We start from the raw sequence: 18,931 nt of genomic DNA, 5'->3' as shown, positions 1-18,931 counted from the left end.
AGTAACCTACCTGTTACCATTTACCGTGGAACAGCCATTGACGTGGTTTAATTCTGCAAAGGCTAAAGTTCCAATGTGTAGAGAAGGTAATGCTACTGAAAGTAACTTCTGGAGCATAGGTAGCACACTCATAAAATTGGTTGCAGACAACTGTAAAACATATGGTTAGTGTGGTAACAATGTTTACATCATGATAGCACATAGTAGTTATCAGCAAAATTGAACTGTACACTCCATTGAGTTGAATGCATTACTTTCTATTCAATGCATTCTGTGGTAAGGTTGTGTACATAACTACTCGGGGTGATTTGGAACTGTATAGATATTGTATGTAGAGTGCTCAGTGCCATGGAATACTCCAATGCAAGCTGAATTCAGTAACCTTCCTGGTACAATTTACAGTGCAACAGCCATTGAGTTGGTTTAATTCTGCAACGGCTAAAGTTCCAATCTGTAGAGAAGTTAATGCTACTGAAAGTAACTTCTGGAGCATAGGTAGCACACTCATAAAATTGGTTGCAGACAACTCTAAATCATATGGTTAGTGTGCTAACAATGTTTACATCATGTTAGCACATAGTAGTTATCAGCAAAATTGAACTGTACACTCCATTGAGTTGAATGCATTACTTTCTATTCAATGCATTCTGTGGTAAGGTTGTGTACATAACTACTCGGGGTGATTTGGAACTGTATAGATATTGCAAGTAGAGTGCTCAGTGCCATGGAATACTCCAACGCAAGCTGAATTCAGTAACCTACCTGTTACTATTTACAGTGAAACATCCATTGACTTGGTTTTATTCTGCAAAGGCTAAAGTTCCAATGTGTAGAGAAGGTAATGCTACTGAAAGTAACTTCTGGAGCATAGGTAGCACACTGATAAAATTGGTTGCAGACAACTCTACATCATATGGTTTGTGTGCTAACAATGTTTACATCATGTTAGCACATTGTATTTATCAGCAAAATTGAACTGTACACTCCATTGAGTTGAATGCATTACTTTCTATTCAATGCATTCTGTGGTAAGGTTGTGTACATAACTACTCGGGGTGATTTGGAACTGTATAGACATTGTATGTAGAGTGCACAGTGCCATAGAATACTCCAATGCCAGCTGAATTCAGTAACCTACCTGTTACCATTTACCGTGGAACAGCCATTGACTTGGTTTAATTCTGCAAAGGCTAAAGTTCCAATGTGTAGAGAAGGTAATGCTACTGAAAGAAACTTCTGGAGCATAGGTAGCACACTCATAAAATTGGTTGCAGACAACTCTAAATCATATGGCTAGTGTGCTAACAATGCTTACATCATGTTAGCACATAGTAGTTATCAGCAAAATTGAACTGTACACTCCATTGAGTTGAATGCATTACTTTCTATTCAATGCATTCAGTGGTAAGGCTGTGTACATAACTACTCGGGGTGATTTGGAACTGTATAGATATTGCAAGCAGAGTGCTCAGTGCGTTGCAATACTCCAATGCAAGCTGAATTCAGTAACCTACCTGTTACTATTTACAGTGGAACATCCATTGACGTGGTTTTATCCTGCAAAGGCTAAAGTTCCAATGTGTAGAGAAGGTAATGCTACTGAAAGTAACTTCTGGAGCATAGGTAGCACACTCATAAAATTGGGTGCAGACACCTCTAAATCATATGGCTAGTGTGCTACCAATGTTTACATCATGTTAGCACATAGTAGTTATCAGCAAAATTGAACTGTACACTCCATTGAGTTGAATGCATTACTTTCTATTCAATGCATTCTGTGGTAAGGTTGTGTACATAACTACTCGGGGTGATTTGGAACTGTATAGATATTGCATGTAGAGTGCTCAGTGCCATGGAATACTCCAATGCAAGCTGAATTCAGTAACCTACCTGTTACTATTTACAGTGAAACATCCATTGACTTGGTTTTATTCTGCAAAGGCTAAAGTTCCAATGTGTAGAGAAGGTAATGCTACTGAAAGTAACTTCTGGAGCATAGGTAGCACACTCATAAAATTGGTTGCAGACAACTCTAAATCATATGGTTAGTGTGCTAACAATGTTTACATCATGTTAGCACATAGTAGTTATCAGCAAAATTGAACTGTACACTCCATTGAGTTGAATGCATTACTTTCTATTCAATGCATTCAGTGGTAAGGCTGTGTACATAACTACTCGGGGTGATTTGGAACTGTATAGATATTGCAAGCAGAGTGCTCAGTGCCTTGCAATACTCCAATGCAAGCTGAATTCAGTAACCTACCTGTTACTATTTACAGTGGAACATCCATTGACTTGGTTTTATCCTGCAAAGGCTAAAGTTCCAATGTGTAGAGAAGGTAATGCTACTGAAAGTAACTTCTGGAGCATAGGTTGCACACTCATAAAATTGGTTGCAGACAACTCTAAATCATATGGGTAGTGTGCTAACAATGTTTACATCATGTTAGCAGATAGTAGTTATCAGCAAAATTGAACTGTACACTCGTTTGAGTTGAATGCATTACTTTCTATTCAATGCATTCTGTGGTAAGTTTGTGTACATAACTACGCGGGGTGATTTGGAACTGTATAGATATTGCATGTAGAGTGCTCAGTGCCATGGAATACTCCAATGCAAGCTGAATTCAGTAACCTACCTGTTACTATTTACAGTGAAACATCCATTGACTTGGTTTTATTCTGCAAAGGCTAAAGTTCCAATGTGTAGAGAAGGTAATGCTACTGAAAGTAACTTCTGGAGCATAGGTAGCACACTCATAAAATTGGTTGCAGACAACTCTAAATCATATGGTTAGTGTGCTAACAATGTTTACATCATGTTAGCACATAGTAGTTATCAGCAAAATTGAACTGTACACTCCATTGAGTTGAATGCATTACTTTATATTCAATGCATTCTGTGGTAAGGATGTGTACATAACTACTCGGGGTGATTTGGAACTGTATAGATATTGCATGTAGAGTGCACAGTGCCATGGAATACTCCAATGCCAGCTGAATTCAGTAACCTACCTGTTACCATTTACCATGGAACAGCCATTGACTTGGTTTAATTCTGCAAAGGCTAAAGTTCCAATGTGTAGAGAAGGTAATGCTACTGAAAGTAACTTCTGGAGCATAGGTAGCACACTCATAAAATTGGTTGCAGACAACTCTAAAACATATGGTTAGTGTGCTAACAATGTTTACATCATGTTAGCACATAGTAGTTATCAGCAAAATTGAACTGTACACTCCATTGAGTTGAATGCATTACTTTCTATTCAATGCATTCTGTGGTAAGGTTGTGTACATAACTACTCGGGGTGATTTGGAACTGTATAGATATTGCATGTAGAGTGCTCAGTGCCATGGAATACTCCAATGCAAGCTGAATTCAGTAACCTACCTGTTACTATTTACAGTGAAACATCCATTGACTTGGTTTTATTCTGCAAAGGCTAAAGTTCCAATGTGTAGAGAAGGTAATGCTACTGAAAGTAACTTCTGGAGCATAGGTAGCACACTCATAAAATTGGTTGCAGACAACTCTAAATCATATGGTTAGTGTGCTAACAATGTTTACATCATGTTAGCACATAGTAGTTATCAGCAAAATTGAACTGTACACTCCATTGAGTTGAATGCATTACTTTCTATTCAATGCATTCTGTGGTAAGGTTGTGTACATAACTACTCGGGGTGATTTGGAACTGTATAGATATTGCATGTAGAGTGCACAGTGCCATAGAATACTCCAATGCCAGCTGAATTCAGTAACCTACCTGTTACCATTTACCGTGGAACAGCCATTGACTTGGTTTAATTCTGCAAAGGCTAAAGTTCCAATGTGTAGAGAAGGTAATGCTACTGAAAGAAACTTCTGGAGCATAGGTAGCACACTCATAAAATTGGTTGCAGACAACTCTAAATCATATGGCTAGTGTGCTAACAATGTTTACATCATGTTAGCACATAGTAGTTATCAGCAAAATTGAACTGTACACTCCATTGAGTTGAATGCATTACTTTCTATTCAATGCATTCAGTGGTAAGGCTGTGTACATAACTACTCGGGGTGATTTGGAACAGTATAGATATTGCAAGCAGAGTGCTCAGTGCCTTGCAATACTCCAATGCAAGCTGAATTCAGTAACCTACCTGTTACTATTTACAGTGGAACATCCATTGACTTGGTTTTATCCTGCAAAGGCTAAAGTTCCAATGTGTAGAGAAGGCTATGCTACTGAAAGTAACTTCTGGAGCATAGGTAGCACACTCATAAAATTGGTTGCAGACAACTCTAAATCATATGGCTAGTGTGCTAACAATGTTTATATCATGTTAGCATATAGTAGTTTTCAGCAAAATTGAACTGTACACTCCATTGAGTTGAATGCATTACTTTCTATTCAATGCATTATGTGGTAAGGTTGTGTACATAACTACTCGGGGTGATTTGGAACTTTATAGATATTGCATGTAGAGTGCTCAGTGCCATAGAATACTCCAATGCAAGCTGAATTCAGTAACCTACCTCGTACCATTTACAGTGGAACAGCCATTGACTTGGTTTAATTCTGCAAAGGCTAAAGTTCCAATGTGTAGAGAAGGTCATGCTACTGAAAGAAACTTCTGGAGCATAGGTAGCACACTCATAAAATTGGTTGCAGACAACTCTAAATCATATGGTTAGTGTGCTAACAATGTTTACACCATGTTAGCACATAGCAGTTATCGGCAAAATTGAACTGTACACTCCATTGAGTTGAATGCATTACTTTCTATTCAATGCATTCTGTGGTAAGGTTGTGTACATAACTACTCGGGGTGATTTGGAACTGTATAGATATTGCAAGCAGAGTGCTCAGTGCTATGGAATACTTCAATGCAAGCTGAATTCAGTAACCTACCTGTTACTATTTACAGTGGAACATCCATTGACTTGGTTTCATTCTGCAAAAGCTAAAGTTCCAATGTGTAGAGAAGGTAATGCTACTGAATGTAACTTCTGGAGCATAGGTAGCACACTCATAAAATTGGTTGCCGACAACTCTAAATCATACGGTTAGTGTGCTAACAATGTTTACATCATGTTAGCTCATAGTAGTTATCAGCAAAATTGAACTGTACACTCCATTGAGTTGAATGCATTACTTTCTATTCAATGCATTCTGTGGTAAGTTTGTGTACATAACTACTCGGGGTGATTTGGAATTGTATAGATATTGCATGTAGAGTGCTCAGTGACATGGAATACTCCAATGCAAGCTGAAATCAGTAACCTACCTCGTACCATTTACAGTGGAACAGCCATTGACTTGGTTTAATTCTGCAAAGGCTAAAGTTCCAATGTGTAGAGAAGGTCATGCTACTGAAAGTAACTTCTGGAGCATAGGTAGCTCACTCATAAAATTGGTTGCAGACAACTCTAAATCATACGGCTAGTGTGCTAACAATGTTTACATCATGTTCGCACATAGTAATTATCAGTAAAATTGAACTGTACACTCCATTGCGTTGAATGCATTACGTTCTATTCAATGCATTCTGTGGTAAGGTTGTGTACATAACTACTCTGGGTGATTTGGAACTGTATAGATATTGCATGTAGAGTGCTGTGTGACATGGAATACTCCAATGCAAGCTGAATTCAGTAACCTTCCTGCTACAATTTACAGTGGAACAGACATTGACTTGGTTTAATTCTGCAAAGGCTAAAGTTCCAATCTGTAGAGAAGGTAATGCTACTGAAAGTAACTTCTGGAGCATAGGTAGCACACTCATAAAATTGGTTGCGGACAACTCTAAATCATATGGCTAGTGTGCTAACAATGTTTACACCATGTTCGCACATAGTAATTATCAGCAAAATTGAACTGTACACTCCATTGCGTTGAATGCATTATGTTCTATTCATTGCATTCTGTGGTAAGGTTGTGTACATAACTACTCGGGGTGATTTGGAACTGTATAGATATTGCATGTAGAGTGCTGTGTGACATGGAATACTCCAATGTAAGCTGAATTCAGTAACCTTCCTGCTACAATTTACAGTGGAACAGACATTGACTTGGTTTAATTCTGCAAAGGCTAAAGTTCCAATCTGTAGAGAAGGTAATGCTACTGAAAGTAACTTCTGGAGCATAGGTAGCACACTCATAAAATTGGTTGCAGACAACTCTAAATCATATGGCTAGTGTGCTAACAATGTTTACATCATGTTAGCACATAGTAATTATCAGCAAAATTGAACTGTACACTCCATTGCGTTGAATGCATTACTTTCTATTCAATGCATTCTGTGGTAAGTTTGTGTACATAACTACTCGGGGTGATTTGGAACTGTATAGATATTGCATGTATAGTGCTCAGTGCCATAGAATACTCCAATGCAAGCTGAATTCAGTAACCTACCTGGTACCATTTACAGTGGAACAGCCATTGACTTGTTTTAATTCTGCAAAGGCTAAAGTTCCAATGTGTAGAGAAAGTAATGCTACTGAAAGTAACTTCTGGAGCATAGGTAGCACACTCATAAAATTGGTTGCAGACAACTCTAAGTCATATGGCTAGTGTGCTAACAATGTTTACATCATGTTAGCACATAGTAGTTATCAGCAAAATTGAACTGTACACTCCATTGAGTTGAATGCATTACTTTCTATTCAATGCATTCTGTAGTAAGGTTGTGTACATAACTACTTGGGGTGATTTGGAACTGTATAGATATTGCAAGCAGAGTGCTCAGTGCCATGGAATACTTCAATGCAAGCTGAATTCAGTAACCTACCTGTTACTATTTACAGTGGAACATCCATTGACTTGGTTTCATTCTGCAAAAGCTAAAGTTCCAATGTGTAGAGAAGGTAATGCTACTGAATGTAACTTCTGGAGCATAGGTAGCACACTCATAAAATTGGTTGCCGACAACTCTAAATCATATGGTTAGTGTGCTAACAATGTTTACATCATGTTAGCACATAGTAGTTATCAGCAAAATTGAACTGTACACTCCATTGAGTTGAATGCATTACTTTCTATTCAATGCATTCTGTGGTAAGGTTGTGTACATAACTACTCTGGGTGATTTGGAACTGTATAGATATTGCAAGTAGTGTGCTCAGTGCCATGGAGTACTCCAATGAAAGCTGAATTCAGTAACCTACCTGGGACCATTTACAGTGGAACAGCCATTGACTTGGTTTAATTCTGCAAAGGCTAAAGTTCGAATGTGTAGAGAAGGTATTGCTACTGAAAGTAACTTCTGGAGCATAGGTAGCACACTCATAAAATTGGTTGCAGACAACTCTAAATCATATGGTTAGTGTGCTAACAATGTTTACACCATGTTAGCACATAGCAGTTATCGGCAAAATTGAACTGTACACTCCATTGGGTTGAATGCATTACTTTGTATTCAATGCATTCTGTGGTAAGGTTGTGAACATAACTACTCTGGGTGATTTGGAACTGTATAGATATTGCAAGTAGAGTGCTCAGTGCCATGGAATACTCCAACGCAAGCTGAATTCAGTAACCTATCTGGGACCATTTACAGTGGAACAGCCATTGACTTGGTTTAATTCTGCAAAGGCTGAAGTTCCAATGTGTAGAGAAGGTAATGCTACTGAAAGTAACTTCTGGAGCATAGGTAGCACACTCATAAAATTGGTTGCAGACAACTCTAAATCATATGGCTAGTGTGCTAACAATGTTTACATCGTGTTAGCACATAGTAGTTATCAGCAAAATTGAACTGTACACTCCATTGGGTTGAATGCATTACTTTCTATTCAATGCATTCTGTGGTAAGGTTGTGTACATAACTACTCTGGGTGATTTGGAACTGTATAGATATTGCAAGTAGAGTGCTCAGTGCCATGGAGTACTCCAATGAAAGCTGAATTCAGTAACCTACCTGGGACCATTTACAGTGGAACAGCCATTGACTTGGTTTAATTCTGCAAAGGCTAAAGTTCCAATGTGTAGAGAATGTCATGCTACTGAAAGTAACTTCTGGAGCATAGGTAGCACACTCATAAAATTGGTTGCAGACAACTCTAAATCATATGGTTAGTGTGCTAACAATGTTTACACCATGTTAGCACATAGCAGTTATCGGCAAAATTGAACTGTACACTCCATTGAGTTGAATGCATTACTTTCTATTCAATGCATTCTGTGGTAAGGTTGTGTACATAACTACTCTGGGTGATTTGGAACTGTATAGATATTGCAAGCAGAGTGCTCAGTGCCATGGAATACTTCAATGCAAGCTGAATTCAGTAACCTACCTGTTACTATTTACAGTGGAACATCCATTGACTTGGTTTTATTCGGCAAAAGCTAAAGTTCCAATGTGTAGAGAAGGTATTGCTACTGAAAGTAACTTCTGGAGCATAGGTAGCACTCTCATAAAATTGGTTGCAGACAACTCTAAATCATATGGTTAATGTGCTAACAATGTTTACATCATGTTAGCACATAGTAGTTATCAGCAAAATTGAACTGTACACTCCATTGAGTTGAATGCATTACTTTCAATTCAATGCATTCTGTGGTAAGTTTGTGTACATAACTACTCGGGGTGATTTGGAACTGTATAGATATTGCATGTAGAGTGCTCAGTGCCATGGAATACTCCAATGCAAGCTGAATTCAGTAACCTACCTGGTACCATTTACAGTGGAACAGCCATTGACTTGTTTTAATTCTGCAAAGGCTAAAGTTCCAATCTGTAGAGAAAGTAATGCTACTGAAAGTAACTTCTGGAGCATAGGTAGCACACTCATAAAATTGGTTGCAGACAACTCTAAATCATATGGCTAGTGTGCTAACAATGTTTACATCATGTTCGCACATAGTAGTTATCAGCAAAATTGAACTGTACACTCCATTGCGTTGAATGCATTACGTTCTATTCAATGCATTCTGTGGTAAGGTTGTGTACATAACTACTCGGGGTGATTTGGAACTGTATAGATATTGCATGTAGAGTGCTGTGTGAAATGGAATACTCCAATGCAAGCTGAATTCAGTAACTTTCCTGCTACAATTTACAGTGGAACAGACATTGACTTGGTTTAATTCTGCAAAAGCTAAAGTTCCAATCTGTAGAGAAGGTAATGCTACTGAAAGTAACTTCTGGAGCATAGGTAGCACACTCATAAAATTGGTTGCAGACAACTCTAAATCATATGGTTAGTGTGCTAACAATGTTTACATCATGTTAGCACATAGTAGTTATCAGCAAAATTGAACTGAACAATCCATTGGGTTGAATGCATTACTTTCTATTCAATGCATTCTGTGGTAAGGTTGTGTACATAACTACTCTGGGTGATTTGGAACTGTATAGATATTGCAAGTAGAGTGCTCAGTGCCATGGAATACTCCAATGCAAGCTGAATTCAGTAACCTACCTGGGACCATTTACAGTGGAACAGCCATTGACTTGGTTTAATTCTGCAAAGGGTAAAGTTCCAATGTGTAGAGAAGGTAATGCTACTGAAAGTAACTTCTGGAGCATAGGTAGCACACTCATAAAATTGGTTGCAGACAACTCTAAATCATATGGTTAGTGTGCTAACAATGGTTACATCATGTTAGCACATAGCAGTTATCGGCAAAATTGAACTGTACACTCCATTGGGTTGAATGCATTACTTTCTATTCAATGCATTCTGTGGTAAGGTTGTGTACATAACTACTCTGGGTGATTTGGAACTGTATAGATATTGCAAGTAGAGTGCTCAGTGCCATGGAGTACTCCAATGAAAGCTGAATTCAGTAAACTACCTGGGACCATTTACAGTGGAACAGCCATTGACTTGGTTTAATTCTGCAAAGGCTAAAGTTCCAATCTGTAGAGAAGGTAATGCTACTGAAAGTAACTTCTGGAGCATAGGTAGCACACTCATAAAATTGGTTGCAGACAACTCTAAATCATATGGTTAGTGTCCTAACAATGTTTACACCATGTTAGCACATAGCAGTTATCGGCAAAATTGAACTGTACACTCCAATGAGTTGAATGCATTACTTTCTATTCAATGCATTCTGTGGTAAGGTTGGGTACATAACTACTCTGGGTGATTTGGAACTGTATAGATATTGCAAGTAGAGTGCTCAGTGCCATGGAATACTCCAACGCAAGCTGAATTCATTAACCTACCTGGGACCATTTACAGTGGAACAGCCATTGACTTGGTTTAATTCTGCAAAGGCTAAAGTTCCAATGTGTAGAGAAGGTAATGCTACTGAATGTAACTTCTGGAGCATAGGTAGCACACTCATAAAATTGGTTGCAGACAACTCTAAATCATATGGTTAGTGTGCTAACAATGTTTACATCATGTTAGCACATAGTAGTTATCAGCAAAATTGAACTGTACACTCCATTGAGTTGAATGCATTACTTTCTATTCAATGCATTCTGTGGTAAGGTTGTGTACATAACTACTCTGGGTGATTTGGAACTGTATAGATATTGCAAGTAGAGTGCTCAGTGCCATGGAGTACTCCAATGAAAGCTGAATTCAGTAACCTACCTGGGACCATTTACAGTGGAACAGCCATTGACTTGGTTTAATTCTGCAAAGGCTAAAGTTCCAATGTGTAGAGAAGGTAATGCTACTGAAAGTAACTTCTGGAGCATAGGTAGCACACTCATAAAATTGGTTGCAGACAACTCTAAATCATATGGTTAGTGTGCTAACAATGTTTACACCATGTTAGCACATAGTAGTTATCAGCAAAATTGAACTGTACACTCCATTGAGTTGAATGCATTACTTTCTATTCAATGCATTCTGTGGTAAGTTTGTGTACATAACTACTCGGGGTGATTTGGAATTGTATAGATATTGCATGTAGAGTGCTCAGTGACATGGAATACTCCAATGCAAGCTGAAATCAGTAACCTACCTGGTACCATTTACAGTGGAACAGCCATTGACTTGGTTTAATTCTGCAAAGGCTAAAGTTCCAATGTGTAGAGAAGGTAATGCTACTGAAAGTAACTTCTGGAGCATAGGTAGCACACTCATAAAATTGGTTGCAGACAACTCTAAATCATATGGTTAGTGTGCTAACAATGTTTACATCATGTTCGCACATAGTAATTATCAGCAAAATTGAACTGTACACTCCATTGCGTTGAATGCATTACGTTCTATTCAATGCATTCTGTGGTAAGGTTGTGTACATAACTACTCGGGGTGATTTGGAACTGTATAGATATTGCATGTAGAGTGCTGTGTGACATGGAATACTCCAATGCAAGCTGAATTCAGTAACCATCCTGCTACAATTTACAGTGGAACAGACATTGACTTGATTTAATTCTGCAAAGGCTAAAGTTCCAATCTGTAGAGAAGGTAATGCTACTGAAAGTAACTTCTGGAGCATAGGTAGCACACTCATAAAATTGGTTGCAGACAACTCTAAATCATATGGCTAGTGTGCTAACAATGTTTACACCATGTTCGCACATAGTAATTATCAGCAAAATTGAACTGTACACTCCATTGCGTTGAATGCATTACGTTCTATTCAATGCATTCTGTGGTAAGGTTGTGTACATAACTACTCGGGGTGATTTGGAACTGTATAGATATTGCATGTACAGTGCTGTGTGACATGGAATACTCCAATGCAAGCTGAATTCAGTAACCTTCCTGCTACAATTTACAGTGGAACAGACATTGACTTGGTTTAATTCTGCAAAGGCTAAAGTTCCAATGTGTAGAGAAGGTAATGCTACTGAAAGTAACTTCTGGAGCATAGGTAGCACACTCATAAAATTGGTTGCAGACAACTCTAAATCATATGGTTAGTGTGCTAACAATGTTTACACCATGTTAGCACATAGTAGTTATCAGCAAAATTGAACTGTACACTCCATTGAGTTGAATGCATTACTTTCTATTCAATGCATTCTGTGGTAAGTTTGTGTACATAACTACTCGGGGTGATTTGGAATTGTATAGATATTGCATGTAGAGTGCTGTGTGACATGGAATACTCCAATGCAAGCTGAATTCAGTAACCATCCTGCTACAATTTACAGTGGAACAGACATTGACTTGATTTAATTCTGCAAAGGCTAAAGTTCCAATCTGTAGAGAAGGTAATGCTACTGAAAGTAACTTCTGGAGCATAGGTAGCACACTCATAAAATTGGTTGCAGACAACTCTAAATCATACGGCTAGTGTGCTAACAATGTTTACATCATGTTCGCACATAGTAATTATCAGCAAAATTGAACTGTACACTCCATTGCGTTGAATGCATTACCTTCTATTCAATGCATTCTGTGGTAAGGTTGTGTACATAACTACTCGGGGTGATTTGGAACTGTATAGATATTGCATGTAGAGTGCTGTGTGACATGGAATACTCCAATGCAAGCTGAATTCAGTAACCATCCTGCTACAATTTACAGTGGAACAGACATTGACTTGATTTAATTCTGCAAAGGCTAAAGTTCCAATCTGTAGAGAAGGTAATGCTACTGAAAGTAACTTCTGGAGCATAGGTAGCACACTCATAAAATTGGTTGCAGACAACTCTAAATCATATGGCTAGTGTGCTAACAATGTTTACACCATGTTCGCACATAGTAATTATCAGCAAAATTGAACTGTACACGCCATTGCGTTGAATGCATTACGTTCTATTCAATGCATTCTGTGGTAAGGTTGTGTACATAACTACTCGGGGTGATTTGGAACTGTATAGATATTGCATGTACAGTGCTGTGTGACATGGAATACTCCAATGCAAGCTGAATTCAGTAACCTTCCTGCTACAATTTACAGTGGAACAGACATTGAATTGGTTTAATTCTGCAAAGGCTAAAGTTCCAATCTGTAGAGAAGGTAATGCTACTGAAAGTAACTTCTGGAGCATAGGTAGCACACTCATAAAATTGGTTGCAGACAACTCTAAATCATATGGCTAGTGTGCTAACAATGTTTACATCATGTTAGCACATAGTAGTTATCAGCAAAATTGAACTGTACACTCCATTGAGTTGAATGCATTACTTTCTATTCAATGCATTCTGTGGTAAGGCTGTGTACATAACTACTCGGGGTGATTTGGAACTGTATAGATATTGCAAGCAGAGTGCTCAGTGCCATGGAACACTTCAATGCAAGCTGAATTCAGTAACCTACCTGTTACTATTTACAGTGGAACATCCATTGACTTGGTTTCATTCTGCAAAAGCTAAAGTTCCAATGTGTAGAGAAGGTAATGCTACTGAAAGTAACTTCTGGAGCATAGGTAGCACACTCATAAAATTGGTTGCAGACAACTCTAAATCATACGGCTAGTGTGCTAACAATGTTTACATCATGTTCGCACATAGTAATTATCAGCAAAATTGAACTGTACACTCCATTGCGTTGAATGCATTACGTTCTATTCAATGCATTCTGTGGTAAGGTTGTGTACATAACTACTCGGGGTGATTTGGAACTGTATAGATATTGCATGTAGAGTTCTGTGTGACATGGAATACTCCAATGCAAGCTGAATTCAGTAACCATCCTGCTACAATTTACAGTGGAACAGACATTGACTTGATTTAATTCTGCAAAGGCTAAAGTTCCAATCTGTAGAGTAGGTAATGCTACTGAAAGTAACTTCTGGAGCATAGGTAGCACACTCATAAAATTGGTTGCAGACAACTCTAAATCATATGGCTAGTGTGCTAACAATGTTTACACCATGTTCGCACATAGTAATTATCAGCAAAATTGAACTGTACACGCCATTGCGTTGAATGCATTACGTTCTATTCAATGCATTCTGTGGTAAGGTTGTGTACATAACTACTCGGGGTGATTTGGAACTGTATAGATATTGCATGTACAGTGCTGTGTGACATGGAATACTCCAATGCAAGCTGAATTCAGTAACCTTCCTGCTACAATTTACAGTGGAACAGACATTGACTTGGTTTAATTCTGCAAAGGCTAAAGTTCCAATCTGTAGAGAAGGTAATGCTACTGAAAGTAACTTCTGGAGCATAGGTAGCACACTCATAAAATTGGTTGCAGACAACTCTAAATCATATGGCTAGTGTGCTAACAATGTTTACATCATGTTAGCACATAGTAGTTATCAGCAAAATTGAACTGTCCACTCCATTGAGTTGAATGCATTACTTTCTATTCAATGCATTCTGTGGTAAGGTTGTGTACATAACTACTCGGGGTGATTTGGAACTGTATTGATATTGCAAGCAGAGTGCTCAGTGCCATGGAATACTTCAATGCAAGCTGAATTCAGTAACCTACCTGTTACTATTTACAGTGGAACATCCATTGACTTGGTTTCATTCTGCAAAAGCTAAAGTTCCAATGTGTAGAGAAGGTAATGCTACTGAATGTAACTTCTGGAGCATAGGTAGCACACTCATAAAATTGGTTGCCGACAACTCTAAATCATATGGTTAGTGTGCTAACAATGTTTACATCATGTTAGCACATAGTAGTTATCAGCAAAATTGAACTGTACACTCCATTGAGTTGAATGCATTACTTTCTATTCAATGCATTCTGTGGTAAGGTTGTGTACATAACTACTCGGGGTGATTTGGAACTGTATAGATATTGCAAGTAGAGTGCTCAGTGCCATGGCGTACTCCAATGAAAGCTGAATTCAGTAACCTACCTGGGACCATTTACAGTGGAACAGCCATTGACTTGGTTTAATTCTGCAAAGGCTAAAGTTCCAATGTGTAGAGAAGGTAATGCTACTGAAAGTAACTTCTGGAGCATAGGTAGCACACTCATAAAATTGGTTGCAGACAACTCTAAATCATATGGTTAGTGTGCTAACAATGTTTACACCATGTTAGCACATAGCAGTTATCGGCAAAATTGAACTGTACACTCCATTGAGTTGAATGCATTACTTTCTATTCAATGCATTCTGTGGTAAGTTTGTGAACATAACTACTCTGGGTGATTTGGAACTGTATAGATATTGCAAGTAGAGTGCTCAGTGCCATGGAATACTCCAACGCAAGCTGAATTCAGTAACCTACCTGGGACCATTTACAGTGGAACAGCCATTGACTTGGTTTAATTCTGCAAAGGCTGAAGTTCCAATGTGTAGAGAAGGTAATGCTACTGAAAGTAACTTCTGGAGCATAGGTAGCACACTCATAAAATTGGTTGCAGACAACTCTAAATCATATGGCTAGTGTGCTAACAATGTTTACATCATGTTAGCACATAGTAGTTATCAGCAAAATTGAACTGTACACTCCATTGCGTTGAATGCATTACGTTCTATTCAATGCATTCTGTGGTAAGGTTGTGTACATAACTACTCGGGGTGATTTGGAACTGTATAGATATTGCATGTAGAGTGCTCAGTGCCATGGAATACTCCAATGCAAGCTGAATTCAGTAACCTACCTGTTACTATTTACAGTGATACATCCATTGACATGGTTTTATTCTGCAAAGGCTAAAGTTCCAATGTGTAGAGAAGGTAATGCTACTGAAAGTAACTTTTGGAGCATAGATAGCTCACTCATAAAATTGGTTGCAGACAACTCTAAATCATATGGTTAGTGTGCTAACAATGTTTACATCATGTTAGCACATAGTAGTTATCAGCAAAATTGAACTGTACACTCCATTGAGTTGAATGCATTACTTTCTATTCAATGCATTCTGTGGTAAGGTTGTGTACATAACTACTCTGGGTGATTTGGAACTGTATAGATATTGCATGTAGAGTGCTCAGTGCCATGGAATACTCCAACGCAAGCTGAATTCAGTAACCTACCTGGGACCATTTACAGTGGAACAGCCATTGACTTGGTTTAATTCTGCAAAGGCTGAAGTTCCAATGTGTAGAGAAGGTAATGCTACTGAAAGTAACTTCTGGAGCATAGGTAGCACACTCATAAAATTGGTTGCAGACAACTCTAAATCATATGGCTAGTGTGCTAACAATGTTTACATCATGTTAGCACATAGTAGTTATCAGCAAAATTGAACTGTACACTCCATTGCGTTGAATGCATTACGTTCTATTCAATGCATTCTGTGGTAAGGTTGTGTACATAACTACTCGGGGTGATTTGGAACTGTATAGATATTGCATGTAGAGTGCTGTGTGACATGGAATACTCCAATGCAAGCTGAATTCAGTAACCTTCCTGCTACAATTTACAGTGGAACAGACATTGACTTGTTTTAATTCTGCAAAGGCTAAAGTTCCAATCTGTAGAGAAGGTAATGCTACTGAAAGTAACTTCTGGAGCATAGGTAGCACACTCATAAAATTGGTTGCAGACAACTCTAAATCATATGGTTAGTGTGCTAACAATGTTTACATCATGTTAGCACATAGTAGTTATCAGCAAAATTGAACTGAACAATCCATTGGGTTGAATGCATTACTTTCTATTCAATGCATTCTGTGGTAAGGTTGTGTACATAACTACTCTGGGTGATTTGGAACTGTATAGATATTGCAAGTAGAGTGCTCAGTGCCATGGAATACTCCAATGCAAGCTGAATTCAGTAACCTACCTGGGACCATTTACAGTGGAACAGCCATTGACTTGGTTTAATTCTGCAAAGGCTAAAGTTCCAATCTGTAGAGAAGGTAATGCTACTGAAAGTAACTTCTGGAGCATAGGTAGCACACTCATAAAATTGGTTGCAGACAACTCTAAATCATATGGCTAGTGTGCTAACAATGTTTACATCATGTTAGCACATAGTAGTTATCAGCAAAATTGAACTGTACACTCCATTGAGTTGAATGCATTACTTTCTATTCAATGCATTCTGTGGTAAGGCTGTGTACATAACTACTCGGGGTGATTTGGAACTGTATAGATATTGCAAGCAGAGTGCTCAGTGCCATGGAACACTTCAATGCAAGCTGAATTCAGTAACCTACCTGTTACTATTTACAGTGGAACATCCATTGACTTGGTTTCATTCTGCAAAAGCTAAAGTTCCAATGTGTAGAGAAGGTAATGCTACTGAAAGTAACTTCTGGAGCATAGGTAGCACACTCATAAAATTGGTTGCAGACAACTCTAAATCATACGGCTAGTGTGCTAACAATGTTTACATCATGTTCGCACATAGTAATTATCAGCAAAATTGAACTGTACACTCCATTGCGTTGAATGCATTACGTTCTATTCAATGCATTCTGTGGTAAGGTTGTGTACATAACTACTCGGGGTGATTTGGAACTGTATAGATATTGCATGTAGAGTGCTGTGTGAAATGGAATACTCCAATGCAAGCTGAATTCAGTAACTTTCCTGCTACAATTTACAGTGGAACAGACATTGACTTGGTTTAATTCTGCAAAAGCTAAAGTTCCAATCTGTAGAGAAGGTAATGCTACTGAAAGTAACTTCTGGAGCATAGGTAGCACACTCATAAAATTGGTTGCAGACAACTCTAAATCATATGGTTAGTGTGCTAACAATGTTTACATCATGTTAGCACATAGTAGTTATCAGCAAAATTGAACTGAACAATCCATTGGGTTGAATGCATTACTTTCTATTCAATGCATTCTGTGGTAAGGTTGTGTACATAACTACTCTGGGTGATTTGGAACTGTATAGATATTGCAAGTAGAGTGCTCAGTGCCATGGAATACTCCAATGCAAGCTGAATTCAGTAACCTACCTGGGACCATTTACAGTGGAACAGCCATTGACTTGGTTTAATTCTGCAAAGGGTAAAGTTCCAATGTGTAGAGAAGGTAATGCTACTGAAAGTAACTTCTGGAGCATAGGTAGCACACTCATAAAATTGGTTGCAGACAACTCTAAATCATATGGTTAGTGTGCTAACAATGGTTACATCATGTTAGCACATAGCAGTTATCGGCAAAATTGAACTGTACACTCCATTGGGTTGAATGCATTACTTTCTATTCAATGCATTCTGTGGTAAGGTTGTGTACATAACTACTCTGGGTGATTTGGAACTGTATAGATATTGCAAGTAGAGTGCTCAGTGCCATGGAGTACTCCAATGAAAGCTGAATTCAGTAAACTACCTGGGACCATTTACAGTGGAACAGCCATTGACTTGGTTTAATTCTGCAAAGGCTAAAGTTCCAATCTGTAGAGAAGGTAATGCTACTGAAAGTAACTTCTGGAGCATAGGTAGCACACTCATAAAATTGGTTGCAGACAACTCTAAATCATATGGTTAGTGTCCTAACAATGTTTACACCATGTTAGCACATAGCAGTTATCGGCAAAATTGAACTGTACACTCCAATGAGTTGAATGCATTACTTTCTATTCAATGCATTCTGTGGTAAGGTTGGGTACATAACTACTCTGGGTGATTTGGAACTGTATAGATATTGCAAGTAGAGTGCTCAGTGCCATGGAATACTCCAACGCAAGCTGAATTCATTAACCTACCTGGGACCATTTACAGTGGAACAGCCATTGACTTGGTTTAATTCTGCAAAGGCTAAAGTTCCAATGTGTAGAGAAGGTAATGCTACTGAATGTAACTTCTGGAGCATAGGTAGCACACTCATAAAATTGGTTGCAGACAACTCTAAATCATATGGTTAGTGTGCTAACAATGTTTACATCATGTTAGCACATAGTAGTTATCAGCAAAATTGAACTGTACACTCCATTGAGTTGAATGCATTACTTTCTATTCAATGCATTCTGTGGTAAGGTTGTGTACATAACTACTCTGGGTGATTTGGAACTGTATAGATATTGCAAGTAGAGTGCTCAGTGCCATGGAGTACTCCAATGAAAGCTGAATTCAGTAACCTACCTGGGACCATTTACAGTGGAACAGCCATTGACTTGGTTTAATTCTGCAAAGGCTAAAGTTCCAATGTGTAGAGAAGGTAATGCTACTGAAAGTAACTTCTGGAGCATAGGTAGCACACTCA

The sequence above is a fragment of the Hypanus sabinus genome, chromosome 17 (genome assembly GCF_030144855.1).
Source record: "Hypanus sabinus isolate sHypSab1 chromosome 17, sHypSab1.hap1, whole genome shotgun sequence".
Classification (NCBI taxonomy): Eukaryota; Metazoa; Chordata; class Chondrichthyes; order Myliobatiformes; family Dasyatidae; genus Hypanus; species Hypanus sabinus.
The sequence above is the reverse complement of the archived record's forward strand: the minus strand, read 5'-3'. Positions refer to the sequence as shown.